Below are 17,153 nucleotides of genomic sequence, written 5' to 3'. Positions count from 1 at the left end.
AGTCAGTGCAACTCATCATTTTGGTCTCCAATTCTCAAACTCAAATTCTCACCCACGGAGGATTAAATGAGAATCTTTCTTGTTTAACACTGGAATGGGGTGGTGCACTGTTCACTACCCGAAGATACTGCCACATCGGGTCAATGCATAGGGCGACAGAAGCAAGCTTCCAAATCAGCTCCCTTTCTCAAAAATCCATTTAATTTATGGTCCCCAGATAGGGAACGTATGTATCAGTATGTGCTCACAAGTCACCCAAGTGCAAGTATTCACACAAAAAAAAAAGTGCCTCAGGATGCGATCTGTCGCAAGATCCTTTCTTTTTTTACACTTGATCTAAGCCAAAAGGCCTAGAGGGGATAACCGGGAAAGGGGTGGACCCAACCATGTCCCCTTCATGAGCACTCACATTACTCATAGGAATGGAAGGAAGGCTGGCAGCCAACCAGACTCCCATACACTCTCTGGGTGGGTGGCAGTCAGCCACCCATACATACATACATACAGCACAGGCTAAACCCACATCATCACTTAAAAAAAGGACAGGCGACCATTGCACTCTGATGGAGCATTTAGCAATGCAATCCATAGCCTGGCTTTTGCCTGAACCCCCATCACTCCTCCTCTTGCATATAAGACAATATTTCAGATCTGCATATGAAAACAACACGCCTACCTTTGTTGCACATAGCTGCCTGCCTGTCTCTAGTTACCCCACTGGCTGTAGCTGCGTCCCTTCCGACATGGAATAACACCAACTGTAACGATAAACTGAAAATTAACAGTATAAACCTGCATCATTTTGGACTCTGGTATTTGCTGAATCCGGGTGACCTGACAATCGATGGTGGTGCCGCTGGTGATTCTGGCCTTCTTGGAATCTGTTGGGCCTATGTGTTAGCTCACACATCACTTGGGTATCCATGGTAACTACCACAACATGGTCATCTGCAGTTTACATCTAGCCCGTGGCATTGAATGGCATTTTAAAAGTGCTAAGGGTCCTGGTGCAATAATCCTCCCATGAGGATCAGCCTCAACGGCTTTGTAGATTGCACTCATGTCAGCAACTCCATATACATTTTTTTTTCTTCATGCTTCTTTCTTCATCCTTTTTTCTTTCTGTCATTCAGACTTTCATTCATTCGATCTCTCTCACTTACTTGCTTTAACTCATTTGTTCTCACTCACTCACTCACTCAATCACTCACTCACTCTCACTCACTCTCACTCTCTCACTCACTCGCTCACTAAGTCAGTCTCTCTCTCTCTCTCTCTTTTTCTTTTTATATATATTTTTTTCCGTCTTCTTCTTCTTCTTCTTCAGACCCTGTCATAGCACTAATGCCTTTCCAATACCACCAGCAGATGGAGACACTCCATTGCAACATTGGTTGTGAGCAGCAGTTTCTAAAAACAAATGCCTCATGGCGGATTTCCCATCCATCAATGGATGGTAAATTTTGTTTTTATCATTCACTGACCACAGAAACCAATGCATGGTCAAGCAACAGCAATGACACACCCTTGTGTATAGGCATGAGACCCTCATGTCATTTAACAGGATTCAGCACCACCCACAAGACAGCTACCTGTCATGTCATGTCAAACCTGCACAGGTGTGCTAGATTATTATTATTTAGTTTTATTTTATTTTTTTACACCAATCAGTGTGCAAACATGGTCATTAAAACGCTAAATGAATAGACGTTCATAAACCAGTCAGTGCAACTCATCATTTTGGTCTCCAATTCTCAAACTCAAATTCTCACCCACGGAGGATTAAATGAGAATCTTTCTTGTTTAACACTGGAATGGGGTGGTGCACTGTTCACTACCCGAAGATACTGCCACATCGGGTCAATGCATAGGGCGACAGAAGCAAGCTTCCAAATCAGCTCCCTTTCTCAAAAATCCATTTAATTTATGGTCCCCAGATAGGGAACGTATGTATCAGTATGTGCTCACAAGTCACCCAAGTGCAAGTATTCACACAAAAAAAAACGTGCCTCAGGATGCGATCTGTCGCAAGATCCTTTCTTTTTTTACACTTGATCTAAGCCAAAAGGCCTAGAGGGGATAACCGGGAAAGGGGTGGACCCAACCATGTCCCCTTCATGAGCACTCACATTACTCATAGGAATGGAAGGAAGGCTGGCAGCCAACCAGACTCCCATACACTCTCTGGGTGGGTGGCAGTCAGCCACCCATACATACATACATACAGCACAGGCTAAACCCACATCATCACTTAAAAAAAAGGACAGGCGACCATTGCACTCTGATGGAGCATTTAGCAATGCAATCCATAGCCTGGCTTTTGCCTGAACCCCCATCACTCCTCCTCTTGCATATAAGACAATATTTCAGATCTGCATATGAAAACAACACGCCTACCTTTGTTGCACATAGCTGCCTGCCTGTCTCTAGTTACCCCACTGGCTGTAGCTGCGTCCCTTCCGACATGGAATAACACCAACTGTAACGATAAACTGAAAATTAACAGTATAAACCTGCATCATTTTGGACTCTGGTATTTGCTGAATCCGGGTGACCTGACAATCGATGGTGGTGCCGCTGGTGATTCTGGCCTTCTTGGAATCTGTTGGGCCTATGTGTTAGCTCACACATCACTTGGGTATCCATGGTAACTACCACAACATGGTCATCTGCAGTTTACATCAGCCTGTGGCATTGAATGGCATTTTAAAAGTGCTAAGGGTCCTGGTGCAATAATCCTCCCATGAGGATCAGCCTCAACGGCTTTGTAGATTGCACTCATGTCAGCAACTCCATATACATTTTTTTTTTCTTCATGCTTCTTTCTTCATCCTTTTTTCTTTCTGTCATTCAGACTTTCATTCATTCGATCTCTCTCACTCACTTGCTTTAACTCATTTGTTCTCACTCACTCACTCACTCACTCAATCACTCACTCACTCATTCACTCTCACTCACTCTCACTCTCTCACTCACTCGCTCACTAAGTCAGTCTCTCTCTCTCTCTCTCTTTTTCTTTTTATATATATTTTTTTCCGTCTTCTTCTTCTTCTTCAGACCCTGTCATAGCACTAATGCCTTTCCAATACCACCAGCAGATGGAGACACTCCATTGCAACATTGGTTGTGAGCAGCAGTTTCTAAAAACATATGCCTCATGGCGGATTTCCCATCCATCAATGGATGGTAAATTTTGTTTTTATCATTCACTGACCACAGAAACCAATGCATGGTCAAGCAACAGCAATGACACACCCTTGTGTATAGGCATGAGACCCTCATGTCATTTAACAGGATTCAGCACCACCCACAAGACAGCTACCTGTCATGTCATGTCAAACCTGCACAGGTGTGCTAGATTATTATTATTTAGTTTTATTTTATTTTTTTACACCAATCAGTGTGCAAACATGGTCATTAAAACGCTAAATGAATAGACGTTCATAAACCAGTCAGTGCAACTCATCATTTTGGTCTCCAATTCTCAAACTCAAATTCTCACCCACGGAGGATTAAATGAGAATCTTTCTTGTTTAACACTGGAATGGGGTGGTGCACTGTTCACTACCCGAAGATACTGCCACATCGGGTCAATGCATAGGGCGACAGAAGCAAGCTTCCAAATCAGCTCCCTTTCTCAAAAATCCATTTAATTTATGGTCCCCAGATAGGGAACGTATGTATCAGTATGTGCTCACAAGTCACCCAAGTGCAAGTATTCACACAAAAAAAAACGTGCCTCAGGATGCGATCTGTCGCAAGATCCTTTCTTTTTTTACACTTGATCTAAGCCAAAAGGCCTAGAGGGGATAACCGGGAAAGGGGTGGACCCAACCATGTCCCCTTCATGAGCACTCACATTACTCATAGGAATGGAAGGAAGGCTGGCAGCCAACCAGACTCCCATACACTCTCTGGGTGGGTGGCAGTCAGCCACCCATACATACATACATACAGCACAGGCTAAACCCACATCATCACTTAAAAAAAGGACAGGCGACCATTGCACTCTGATGGAGCATTTAGCAATGCAATCCATAGCCTGGCTTTTGCCTGAACCCCCATCACTCCTCCTCTTGCATATAAGACAATATTTCAGATCTGCATATGAAAACAACACGCCTACCTTTGTTGCACATAGCTGCCTGCCTGTCTCTAGTTACCCCACTGGCTGTAGCTGCGTCCCTTCCGACATGGAATAACACCAACTGTAACGATAAACTGAAAATTAACAGTATAAACCTGCATCATTTTGGACTCTGGTATTTGCTGAATCCGGGTGACCTGACAATCGATGGTGGTGCCGCTGGTGATTCTGGCCTTCTTGGAATCTGTTGGGCCTATGTGTTAGCTCACACATCACTTGGGTATCCATGGTAACTACCACAACATGGTCATCTGCAGTTTACATCTAGCCCGTGGCATTGAATGGCATTTTAAAAGTGCTAAGGGTCCTGGTGCAATAATCCTCCCATGAGGATCAGCCTCAACGGCTTTGTAGATTGCACTCATGTCAGCAACTCCATATACATTTTTTTTTCTTCATGCTTCTTTCTTCATCCTTTTTTCTTTCTGTCATTCAGACTTTCATTCATTCAATCTCTCTCACTCACTTGCTTTAACTCATTTGTTCTCACTCACTCACTCACTCACTCAATCACTCACTCACTCATTCACTCTCACTCTCTCACTCACTCGCTCACTAAGTCAGTCTCTCTCTCTCTCTCTCTTTTTCTTTTTATATATATTTTTTTCCGTCTTCTTCTTCTTCTTCAGACCCTGTCATAGCACTAATGCCTTTCCAATACCACCAGCAGATGGAGACACTCCATTGCAACATTGGTTGTGAGCAGCAGTTTCTAAAAACAAATGCCTCATGGCGGATTTCCCATCCATCAATGGATGGTAAATTTTGTTTTTATCATTCACTGACCACAGAAACCAATGCATGGTCAAGCAACAGCAATGACACACCCTTGTGTATAGGCATGAGACCCTCATGTCATTTAACAGGATTCAGCACCACCCACAAGACAGCTACCTGTCATGTCATGTCAAACCTGCACAGGTGTGCTAGATTATTATTATTTAGTTTTATTTTATTTTTTTACACCAATCAGTGTGCAAACATGGTCATTAAAACGCTAAATGAATAGACGTTCATAAACCAGTCAGTGCAACTCATCATTTTGGTCTCCAATTCTCAAACTCAAATTCTCACCCACGGAGGATTAAATGAGAATCTTTCTTGTTTAACACTGGAATGGGGTGGTGCACTGTTCACTACCCGAAGATACTGCCACATCGGGTCAATGCATAGGGCGACAGAAGCAAGCTTCCAAATCAGCTCCCTTTCTCAAAAATCCATTTCATTTATGGTCCCCAGATAGGGAACGTATGTATCAGTATGTGCTCACAAGTCACCCAAGTGCAAGTATTCACACAAAAAAAAACGTGCCTCAGGATGCGATCTGTCGCAAGATCCTTTCTTTTTTTACACTTGATCTAAGCCAAAAGGCCTAGAGGGGATAACCGGGAAAGGGGTGGACCCAACAATGTCCCCTTCATGAGCACTCACATTACTCATAGGAATGGAAGGAAGGCTGGCAGCCAACCAGACTCCCATACACTCTCTGGGTGGGTGGCAGTCAGCCACCCATACATACATACATACAGCACAGGCTAAACCCACATCATCACTTAAAAAAAGGACAGGCGACCATTGCACTCTGATGGAGCATTTAGCAATGCAATCCATAGCCTGGCTTTTGCCTGAACCCCCATCACTCCTCCTCTTGCATATAAGACAATATTTCAGATCTGCATATGAAAACAACACGCCTACCTTTGTTGCACATAGCTGCCTGCCTGTCTCTAGTTACCCCACTGGCTGTAGCTGCGTCCCTTCCGACATGGAATAACACCAACTGTAACGATAAACTGAAAATTAACAGTATAAACCTGCATCATTTTGGACTCTGGTATTTGCTGAATCCGGGTGACCTGACAATCGATGGTGGTGCCGCTGGTGATTCTGGCCTTCTTGGAATCTGTTGGGCCTATGTGTTAGCTCACACATCACTTGGGTATCCATGGTAACTACCACAACATGGTCATCTGCAGTTTACATCTAGCCCGTGGCATTGAATGGCATTTTAAAAGTGCTAAGGGTCCTGGTGCAATAATCCTTCCATGAGGATCAGCCTCAACGGCTTTGTAGATTGCACTCATGTCAGCAACTCCATATACATTTTTTTTTCTTCATGCTTCTTTCCTCATCCTTTTTTCTTTCTGTCATTCAGACTTTCATTCATTCGATCTCTCTCACTCACTTGCTTTAACTCATTTGTTCTCACTCACTCACTCACTCACTCAATCACTCACTCACTCATTCACTCTCACTCACTAAGTCAGTCTCTCTCTCTCTCTCTCTTTTTCTTTTTATATATATTTTTTTCCGTCTTCTTCTTCTTCTTCTTCAGACCCTGTCATAGCACTAATGCCTTTCCAATACCACCAGCAGATGGAGACACTCCATTGCAACATTGGTTGTGAGCAGCAGTTTCTAAAAACAAATGCCTCATGGCGGATTTCCCATCCATCAATGGATGGTAAATTTTGTTTTTATCATTCACTGACCACAGAAACCAATGCATGGTCAAGCAACAGCAATGACACACCCTTGTGTATAGGCATGAGACCCTCATGTCATATAACAGGATTCAGCACCACCCACAAGACAGCTACCTGTCATGTCATGTCAAACCTGCACAGGTGTGCTAGATTATTATTATTTAGTTTTATTTTATTTTTTTACACCAATCAGTGTGCAAACATGGTCATTAAAACGCTAAATGAATAGACGTTCATAAACCAGTCAGTGCAACTCATCATTTTGGTCTCCAATTCTCAAACTCAAATTCTCACCCACGGAGGATTAAATGAGAATCTTTCTTGTTTAACACTGGAATGGGGTGGTGCACTGTTCACTACCCGAAGATACTGCCACATCGGGTCAATGCATAGGGCGACAGAAGCAAGCTTCCAAATCAGCTCCCTTTCTCAAAAATCCATTTAATTTATGGTCCCCAGATAGGGAACGTATGTATCAGTATGTGCTCACAAGTCACCCAAGTGCAAGTATTCACACAAAAAAAAAAGTGCCTCAGGATGCGATCTGTCGCAAGATCCTTTCTTTTTTTACACTTGATCTAAGCCAAAAGGCCTAGAGGGGATAACCGGGAAAGGGGTGGACCCAACCATGTCCCCTTCATGAGCACTCACATTACTCATAGGAATGGAAGGAAGGCTGGCAGCCAACCAGACTCCCATACACTCTCTGGGTGGGTGGCAGTCAGCCACCCATACATACATACATACAGCACAGGCTAAACCCACATCATCACTTAAAAAAAGGACAGGCGACCATTGCACTCTGATGGAGCATTTAGCAATGCAATCCATAGCCTGGCTTTTGCCTGAACCCCCATCACTCCTCCTCTTGCATATAAGACAATATTTCAGATCTGCATATGAAAACAACACGCCTACCTTTGTTGCACATAGCTGCCTGCCTGTCTCTAGTTACCCCACTGGCTGTAGCTGCGTCCCTTCCGACATGGAATAACACCAACTGTAACGATAAACTGAAAATTAACAGTATAAACCTGCATCATTTTGGACTCTGGTATTTGCTGAATCCGGGTGACCTGACAATCGATGGTGGTGCCGCTGGTGATTCTGGCCTTCTTGGAATCTGTTGGGCCTATGTGTTAGCTCACACATCACTTGGGTATCCATGGTAACTACCACAACATGGTCATCTGCAGTTTACATCTAGCCCGTGGCATTGAATGGCATTTTAAAAGTGCTAAGGGTCCTGGTGCAATAATCCTCCCATGAGGATCAGCCTCAACGGCTTTGTAGATTGCACTCATGTCAGCAACTCCATATACATTTTTTTTTCTTCATGCTTCTTTCTTCATCCTTTTTTCTTTCTGTCATTCAGACTTTCATTCATTCGATCTCTCTCACTTACTTGCTTTAACTCATTTGTTCTCACTCACTCACTCACTCAATCACTCACTCACTCATTCACTCACTCTCACTCTCTCACTCACTCGCTCACTAAGTCAGTCTCTCTCTCTCTCTCTCTCTTTTTCTTTTTATATATATTTTTTTCCGTCTTCTTCTTCTTCTTCTTCAGACCCTGTCATAGCACTAATGCCTTTCCAATACCACCAGCAGATGGAGACACTCCATTGCAACATTGGTTGTGAGCAGCAGTTTCTAAAAACAAATGCCTCATGGCGGATTTCCCATCCATCAATGGATGGTAAATTTTGTTTTTATCATTCACTGACCACAGAAACCAATGCATGGTCAAGCAACAGCAATGACACACCCTTGTGTATAGGCATGAGACCCTCATGTCATTTAACAGGATTCAGCACCACCCACAAGACAGCTACCTGTCATGTCATGTCAAACCTGCACAGGTGTGCTAGATTATTATTATTTAGTTTTATTTTATTTTTTTACACCAATCAGTGTGCAAACATGGTCATTAAAACGCTAAATGAATAGACGTTCATAAACCAGTCAGTGCAACTCATCATTTTGGTCTCCAATTCTCAAACTCAAATTCTCACCCACGGAGGATTAAATGAGAATCTTTCTTGTTTAACACTGGAATGGGGTGGTGCACTGTTCACTACCCGAAGATACTGCCACATCGGGTCAATGCATAGGGCGACAGAAGCAAGCTTCCAAATCAGCTCCCTTTCTCAAAAATCCATTTAATTTATGGTCCCCAGATAGGGAACGTATGTATCAGTATGTGCTCACAAGTCACCCAAGTGCAAGTATTCACACAAAAAAAAACGTGCCTCAGGATGCGATCTGTCGCAAGATCCTTTCTTTTTTTACACTTGATCTAAGCCAAAAGGCCTAGAGGGGATAACCGGGAAAGGGGTGGACCCAACCATGTCCCCTTCATGAGCACTCACATTACTCATAGGAATGGAAGGAAGGCTGGCAGCCAACCAGACTCCCATACACTCTCTGGGTGGGTGGCAGTCAGCCACCCATACATACATACATACAGCACAGGCTAAACCCACATCATCACTTAAAAAAAGGACAGGCGACCATTGCACTCTGATGGAGCATTTAGCAATGCAATCCATAGCCTGGCTTTTGCCTGAACCCCCATCACTCCTCCTCTTGCATATAAGACAATATTTCAGATCTGCATATGAAAACAACACGCCTACCTTTGTTGCACATAGCTGCCTGCCTGTCTCTAGTTACCCCACTGGCTGTAGCTGCGTCCCTTCCGACATGGAATAACACCAACTGTAACGATAAACTGAAAATTAACAGTATAAACCTGCATCATTTTGGACTCTGGTATTTGCTGAATCCGGGTGACCTGACAATCGATGGTGGTGCCGCTGGTGATTCTGGCCTTCTTGGAATCTGTTGGGCCTATGTGTTAGCTCACACATCACTTGGGTATCCATGGTAACTACCACAACATGGTCATCTGCAGTTTACATCTAGCCCGTGGCATTGAATGGCATTTTAAAAGTGCTAAGGGTCCTGGTGCAATAATCCTTCCATGAGGATCAGCCTCAACGGCTTTGTAGATTGCACTCATGTCAGCAACTCCATATACATTTTTTTTTCTTCATGCTTCTTTCTTCATCCTTTTTTCTTTCTGTCATTCAGACTTTCATTCATTCGATCTCTCTCACTCACTTGCTTTAACTCATTTGTTCTCACTCACTCACTCACTCAATCACTCACTCACTCATTCACTCTCACTCACTCTCACTCTCTCACTCACTCGCTCACTAAGTCAGTCTCTCTCTCTCTCTCTCTTTTTCTTTTTATATATATTTTTTTCCGTCTTCTTCTTCTTCTTCTTCAGACCCTGTCATAGCACTAATGCCTTTCCAATACCACCAGCAGATGGAGACACTCCATTGCAACATTGGTTGTGAGCAGCAGTTTCTAAAAACAAATGCCTCATGGCGGATTTCCCATCCATCAATGGATGGTAAATTTTGTTTTTATCATTCACTGACCACAGAAACCAATGCATGGTCAAGCAACAGCAATGACACACCCTTGTGTATAGGCATGAGACCCTCATGTCATTTAACAGGATTCAGCACCACCCACAAGACAGCTACCTGTCATGTCATGTCAAACCTGCACAGGTGTGCTACATTATTATTATTTAGTTTTATTTTATTTTTTTACACCAATCAGTGTGCAAACATAGTCATTAAAACGCTAAATGAATAGACGTTCATAAACCAGTCAGTGCAACTCATCATTTTGGTCTCCAATTCTCAAACTCAAATTCTCACCCACGGAGGATTAAATGAGAATCTTTCTTGTTTAACACTGGAATGGGGTGGTGCACTGTTCACTACCCGAAGATACTGCCACATCGGGTCAATGCATAGGGCGACAGAAGCAAGCTTCCAAATCAGCTCCCTTTCTCAAAAATCCATTTAATTTATGGTCCCCAGATAGGGAACGTATGTATCAGTATGTGCTCACAAGTCACCCAAGTGCAAGTATTCACACAAAAAAAAACGTGCCTCAGGATGCGATCTGTCGCAAGATCCTTTCTTTTTTTACACTTGATCTAAGCCAAAAGGCCTAGAGGGGATAACCGGGAAAGGGGTGGACCCAACCATGTCCCCTTCATGAGCACTCACATTACTCATAGGAATGGAAGGAAGGCTGGCAGCCAACCAGACTCCCATACACTCTCTGGGTGGGTGGCAGTCAGCCACCCATACATACATACATACAGCACAGGCTAAACCCACATCATCACTTAAAAAAAGGACAGGCGACCATTGCACTCTGATGGAGCATTTAGCAATGCAATCCATAGCCTGGCTTTTGCCTGAACCCCCATCACTCCTCCTCTTGCATATAAGACAATATTTCAGATCTGCATATGAAAACAACACGCCTACCTTTGTTGCACATAGCTGCCTGCCTGTCTCTAGTTACCCCACTGGCTGTAGCTGCGTCCCTTCCGACATGGAATAACACCAACTGTAACGATAAACTGAAAATTAACAGTATAAACCTGCATCATTTTGGACTCTGGTATTTGCTGAATCCGGGTGACCTGACAATCGATGGTGGTGCCGCTGGTGATTCTGGCCTTCTTGGAATCTGTTGGGCCTATGTGTTAGCTCACACATCACTTGGGTATCCATGGTAACTACCACAACATGGTCATCTACAGTTTACATCTAGCCCGTGGCATTGAATGGCATTTTAAAAGTGCTAAGGGTCCTGGTGCAATAATCCTTCCATGAGGATCAGCCTCAACGGCTTTGTAGATTGCACTCATGTCAGCAACTCCATATACATTTTTTTTTCTTCATGCTTCTTTCTTCATCCTTTTTTCTTTCTGTCATTCAGACTTTCATTCATTCGATCTCTCTCACTCACTTGCTTTAACTCATTTGTTCTCACTCACTCACTCACTCACTCAATCACTCACTCACTCATTCACTCTCACTCACTCTCACTCTCTCACTCACTCGCTCACTAAGTCAGTCTCTCTCTCTCTCTTTTTCTTTTTATATATATTTTTTTCCGTCTTCTTCTTCTTCTTCTTCAGACCCTGTCATAGCACTAATGCCTTTCCAATACCACCAGCAGATGGAGACACTCCATTGCAACATTGGTTGTGAGCAGCAGTTTCTAAAAACAAATGCCTCATGGCGGATTTCCCATCCATCAATGGATGGTAAATTTTGTTTTTATCATTCACTGACCACAGAAACCAATGCATGGTCAAGCAACAGCAATGACACACCCTTGTGTATAGGCATGAGACCCTCATGTCATTTAACAGGATTCAGCACCACCCACAAGACAGCTACCTGTCATGTCATGTCAAACCTGCACAGGTGTGCTAGATTATTATTATTTAGTTTTATTTTATTTTTTTACACCAATCAGTGTGCAAACATGGTCATTAAAACGCTAAATGAATAGACGTTCATAAACCAGTCAGTGCAACTCATCATTTTGGTCTCCAATTCTCAAACTCAAATTCTCACCCACGGAGGATTAAATGAGAATCTTTCTTGTTTAACACTGGAATGGGGTGGTGCACTGTTCACTACCCGAAGATACTGCCACATCGGGTCAATGCATAGGGCGACAGAAGCAAGCTTCCAAATCAGCTCCCTTTCTCAAAAATCCATTTAATTTATGGTCCCCAGATAGGGAACGTATGTATCAGTATGTGCTCACAAGTCACCCAAGTGCAAGTATTCACACAAAAAAAAGACGTGCCTCAGGATGCGATCTGTCGCAAGATCCTTTCTTTTTTTACACTTGATCTAAGCCAAAAGGCCTAGAGGGGATAACCGGGAAAGGGGTGGACCCAACCATGTCCCCTTCATGAGCACTCACATTACTCATAGGAATGGAAGGAAGGCTGGCAGCCAACCAGACTCCCATACACTCTCTGGGTGGGTGGCAGTCAGCCACCCATACATACATACATACAGCACAGGCTAAACCCACATCATCACTTAAAAAAAGGACAGGCGACCATTGCACTCTGATGGAGCATTTAGCAATGCAATCCATAGCCTGGCTTTTGCCTGAACCCCCATCACTCCTCCTCTTGCATATAAGACAATATTTCAGATCTGCATATGAAAACAACACGCCTACCTTTGTTGCACATAGCTGCCTGCCTGTCTCTAGTTACCCCACTGGCTGTAGCTGCGTCCCTTCCGACATGGAATAACACCAACTGTAACGATAAACTGAAAATTAACAGTATAAACCTGCATCATTTTGGACTCTGGTATTTGCTGAATCCGGGTGACCTGACAATCGATGGTGGTGCCGCTGGTGATTCTGGCCTTCTTGGAATCTGTTGGGCCTATGTGTTAGCTCACACATCACTTGGGTATCCATGGTAACTACCACAACATGGTCATCTACAGTTTACATCTAGCCCGTGGCATTGAATGGCATTTTAAAAGTGCTAAGGGTCCTGGTGCAATAATCCTTCCATGAGGATCAGCCTCAACGGCTTTGTAGATTGCACTCATGTCAGCAACTCCATATACATTTTTTTTTCTTCATGCTTCTTTCTTCATCCTTTTTTCTTTCTGTCATTCAGACTTTCATTCATTCGATCTCTCTCACTCACTTGATTTAACTCATTTGTTCTCACTCACTCACTCACTCACTCAATCACTCACTCACTCATTCACTCTCACTCACTCTCACTCTCTCACTCACTCGCTCACTAAGTCAGTCTCTCTCTCTCTCTTTTTCTTTTTATATATATTTTTTTCCGTCTTCTTCTTCTTCTTCTTCAGACCCTGTCATAGCACTAATGCCTTTCCAATACCACCAGCAGATGGAGACACTCCATTGCAACATTGGTTGTGAGCAGCAGTTTCTAAAAACAAATGCCTCATGGCGGATTTCCCATCCATCAATGGATGGTAAATTTTGTTTTTATCATTCACTGACCACAGAAACCAATGCATGGTCAAGCAACAGCAATGACACACCCTTGTGTATAGGCATGAGACCCTCATGTCATTTAACAGGATTCAGCACCACCCACAAGACAGCTACCTGTCATGTCATGTCAAACCTGCACAGGTGTGCTAGATTATTATTATTTAGTTTTATTTTATTTTTTTACACCAATCAGTGTGCAAACATGGTCATTAAAACGCTAAATGAATAGACGTTCATAAACCAGTCAGTGCAACTCATCATTTTGGTCTCCAATTCTCAAACTCAAATTCTCACCCACGGAGGATTAAATGAGAATCTTTCTTGTTTAACACTGGAATGGGGTGGTGCACTGTTCACTACCCGAAGATACTGCCACATCGGGTCAATGCATAGGGCGACAGAAGCAAGCTTCCAAATCAGCTCCCTTTCTCAAAAATCCATTTAATTTATGGTCCCCAGATAGGGAACGTATGTATCAGTATGTGCTCACAAGTCACCCAAGTGCAAGTATTCACACAAAAAAAAGACGTGCCTCAGGATGCGATCTGTCGCAAGATCCTTTCTTTTTTTACACTTGATCTAAGCCAAAAGGCCTAGAGGGGATAACCGGGAAAGGGGTGGACCCAACCATGTCCCCTTCATGAGCACTCACATTACTCATAGGAATGGAAGGAAGGCTGGCAGCCAACCAGACTCCCATACACTCTCTGGGTGGGTGGCAGTCAGCCACCCATACATACATACATACAGCACAGGCTAAACCCACATCATCACTTAAAAAAAGGACAGGCGACCATTGCACTCTGATGGAGCATTTAGCAATGCAATCCATAGCCTGGCTTTTTCCTGAACCCCCATCACTCCTCCTCTTGCATATAAGACAATATTTCAGATCTGCATATGAAAACAACACGCCTACCTTTGTTGCACATAGCTGCCTGCCTGTCTCTAGTTACCCCACTGGCTGTAGCTGCGTCCCTTCCGACATGGAATAACACCAACTGTAACGATAAACTGAAAATTAACAGTATAAACCTGCATCATTTTGGACTCTGGTATTTGCTGAATCCGGGTGACCTGACAATCGATGGTGGTGCCGCTGGTGATTCTGGCCTTCTTGGAATCTGTTGGGCCTATGTGTTAGCTCACACATCACTTGGGTATCCATGGTAACTACCACAACATGGTCATCTGCAGTTTACATCTAGCCCGTGGCATTGAATGGCATTTTAAAAGTGCTAAGGGTCCTGGTGCAATAATCCTCCCATGAGGATCAGCCTCAACGGCTTTGTAGATTGCACTCATGTCAGCAACTCCATATACATTTTTTTTTCTTCATGCTTCTTTCTTCATCCTTTTTTCTTTCTGTCATTCAGACTTTCATTCATTCGATCTCTCTCACTCACTTGCTTTAACTCATTTGTTCTCACTCACTCACTCACTCACTCACTCACTCATTCACTCTCACTCACTCTCACTCTCTCACTCACTCGCTCACTAAGTCAGTCTCTCTCTCTCTCTCTCTTTTTCTTTTTATATATATTTTTTTCCGTCTTCTTCTTCTTCTTCTTCTTCTTCTTCTTCAGACCCTGTCATAGCACTAATGCCTTTCCAATACCACCAGCAGATGGAGACACTCCATTGCAACATTGGTTGTGAGCAGCAGTTTCTAAAAACAAATGCCTCATGGCGGATTTCCCATCCATCAATGGATGGTAAATTTTGTTTTTATCATTCACTGACCACAGAAACCAATGCATGGTCAAGCAACAGCAATGACACACCCTTGTGTATAGGCATGAGACCCTCATGTCATTTAACAGGATTCAGCACCACCCACAAGACAGCTACCTGTCATGTCATGTCAAACCTGCACAGGTGTGCTAGATTATTATTATTTAGTTTTATTTTATTTTTTTACACCAATCAGTGTGCAAACATGGTCATTAAAACGCTAAATGAATAGACGTTCATAAACCAGTCAGTGCAACTCATCATTTTGGTCTCCAATTCTCAAACTCAAATTCTCACCCACGGAGGATTAAATGAGAATCTTTCTTGTTTAACACTGGAATGGGGTGGTGCACTGTTCACTACCCGAAGATACTGCCACATCGGGTCAATGCATAGGGCGACAGAAGCAAGCTTCCAAATCAGCTCCCTTTCTCAAAAATCCATTTAATTTATGGTCCCCAGATAGGGAACGTATGTATCAGTATGTGCTCACAAGTCACCCAAGTGCAAGTATTCACACAAAAAAAAAACGTGCCTCAGGATGCGATCTGTCGCAAGATCCTTTCTTTTTTTACACTTGATCTAAGCCAAAAGGCCTAGAGGGGATAACCGGGAAAGGGGTGGACCCAACCATGTCCCCTTCATGAGCACTCACATTACTCATAGGAATGGAAGGAAGGCTGGCAGCCAACCAGACTCCCATACACTCTCTGGGTGGGTGGCAGTCAGCCACCCATACATACATACATACAGCACAGGCTAAACCCACATCATCACTTAAAAAAAGGACAGGCGACCATTGCACTCTGATGGAGCATTTAGCAATGCAATCCATAGCCTGGCTTTTGCCTGAACCCCCATCACTCCTCCTCTTGCATATAAGACAATATTTCAGATCTGCATATGAAAACAACACGCCTACCTTTGTTGCACATAGCTGCCTGCCTGTCTCTAGTTACCCCACTGGCTGTAGCTGCGTCCCTTCCGACATGGAATAACACCAACTGTAACGATAAACTGAAAATTAACAGTATAAACCTGCATCATTTTGGACTCTGGTATTTGCTGAATCCGGATGACCTGACAATCGATGGTGGTGCCGCTGGTGATTCTGGCCTTCTTGGAATCTGTTGGGCCTATGTGTTAGCTCACACATCACTTGGGTATCCATGGTAACTACCACAACATGGTCATCTGCAGTTTACATCTAGCCCGTGGCATTGAATGGCATTTTAAAAGTGCTAAGGGTCCTGGTGCAATAATCCTCCCATGAGGATCAGCCTCAACGGCTTTGTAGATTGCACTCATGTCAGCAACTCCATATACATTTTTTTTTCTTCATGCTTCTTTCTTCATCCTTTTTTCTTTCTGTCATTCAGACTTTCATTCATTCGATCTCTCTCACTCACTTGCTTTAACTCATTTGTTCTCACTCACTCACTCACTCAATCACTCACTCACTCATTCACTCTCACTCACTCTCACTCTCTCACTCACTCGCTCACTAAGTCAGTCTCTCTCTCTCTTTTTCTTTTTATATATATTTTTTTCCGTCTTCTTCTTCTTCTTCTTCAGACCCTGTCATAGCACTAATGCCTTTCCAATACCACCAGCAGATGGAGACACTCCATTGCAACATTGGTTGTGAGCAGCAGTTTCTAAAAACAAATGCCTCATGGCGGATTTCCCATCCATCAATGGATGGTAAATTTTGTTTTTATCATTCACTGACCACAGAAACCAATGCATGGTCAAGCAACAGCAATGACACACCCTTGTGTATAGGCATGAGACCCTCATGTCATTTAACAGGATTCAGCACCACCCACAAGACAGCTACCTGTCATGTCATGTCAAACCTGCACAGGTGTGCTAGA

General features: G+C 43.4%; 10 pseudogenes; all 10 read right to left on the bottom strand.

Moving 5' to 3' along the window:
- Window positions 1-97: 97 nt before the first annotated feature.
- Window positions 98-361, bottom strand: LOC130289777 (U2 spliceosomal RNA; annotated as a pseudogene).
- A 1,456-nt stretch (window positions 362-1,817) lies between these two features.
- On the bottom strand, window positions 1,818-2,081 carry LOC130287411 (U2 spliceosomal RNA; annotated as a pseudogene).
- A 1,466-nt stretch (window positions 2,082-3,547) lies between these two features.
- On the bottom strand, window positions 3,548-3,811 carry LOC130287410 (U2 spliceosomal RNA; annotated as a pseudogene).
- A 1,455-nt stretch (window positions 3,812-5,266) lies between these two features.
- LOC130289423 (U2 spliceosomal RNA) lies at window positions 5,267-5,530 on the bottom strand (annotated as a pseudogene).
- Window positions 5,531-6,972: 1,442 nt separating this feature from the next.
- Window positions 6,973-7,236, bottom strand: LOC130289766 (U2 spliceosomal RNA; annotated as a pseudogene).
- A 1,460-nt stretch (window positions 7,237-8,696) lies between these two features.
- On the bottom strand, window positions 8,697-8,960 carry LOC130287409 (U2 spliceosomal RNA; annotated as a pseudogene).
- A 1,464-nt stretch (window positions 8,961-10,424) lies between these two features.
- Window positions 10,425-10,688, bottom strand: LOC130287408 (U2 spliceosomal RNA; annotated as a pseudogene).
- Window positions 10,689-12,152: 1,464 nt separating this feature from the next.
- Window positions 12,153-12,417, bottom strand: LOC130288199 (U2 spliceosomal RNA; annotated as a pseudogene).
- A 1,464-nt stretch (window positions 12,418-13,881) lies between these two features.
- Window positions 13,882-14,146, bottom strand: LOC130288198 (U2 spliceosomal RNA; annotated as a pseudogene).
- A 1,472-nt stretch (window positions 14,147-15,618) lies between these two features.
- LOC130288134 (U2 spliceosomal RNA) lies at window positions 15,619-15,883 on the bottom strand (annotated as a pseudogene).
- Between the last annotated feature and the right edge of the window lie 1,270 nt (window positions 15,884-17,153).

This window comes from Hyla sarda, chromosome 8 (assembly GCF_029499605.1).
Source record: "Hyla sarda isolate aHylSar1 chromosome 8, aHylSar1.hap1, whole genome shotgun sequence".
In the NCBI taxonomy this organism is placed as follows: domain Eukaryota; kingdom Metazoa; phylum Chordata; class Amphibia; order Anura; family Hylidae; genus Hyla; species Hyla sarda.
Note: the sequence above shows the minus strand (reverse complement) of the source record. Positions and strands in the feature narration are given on the sequence as shown.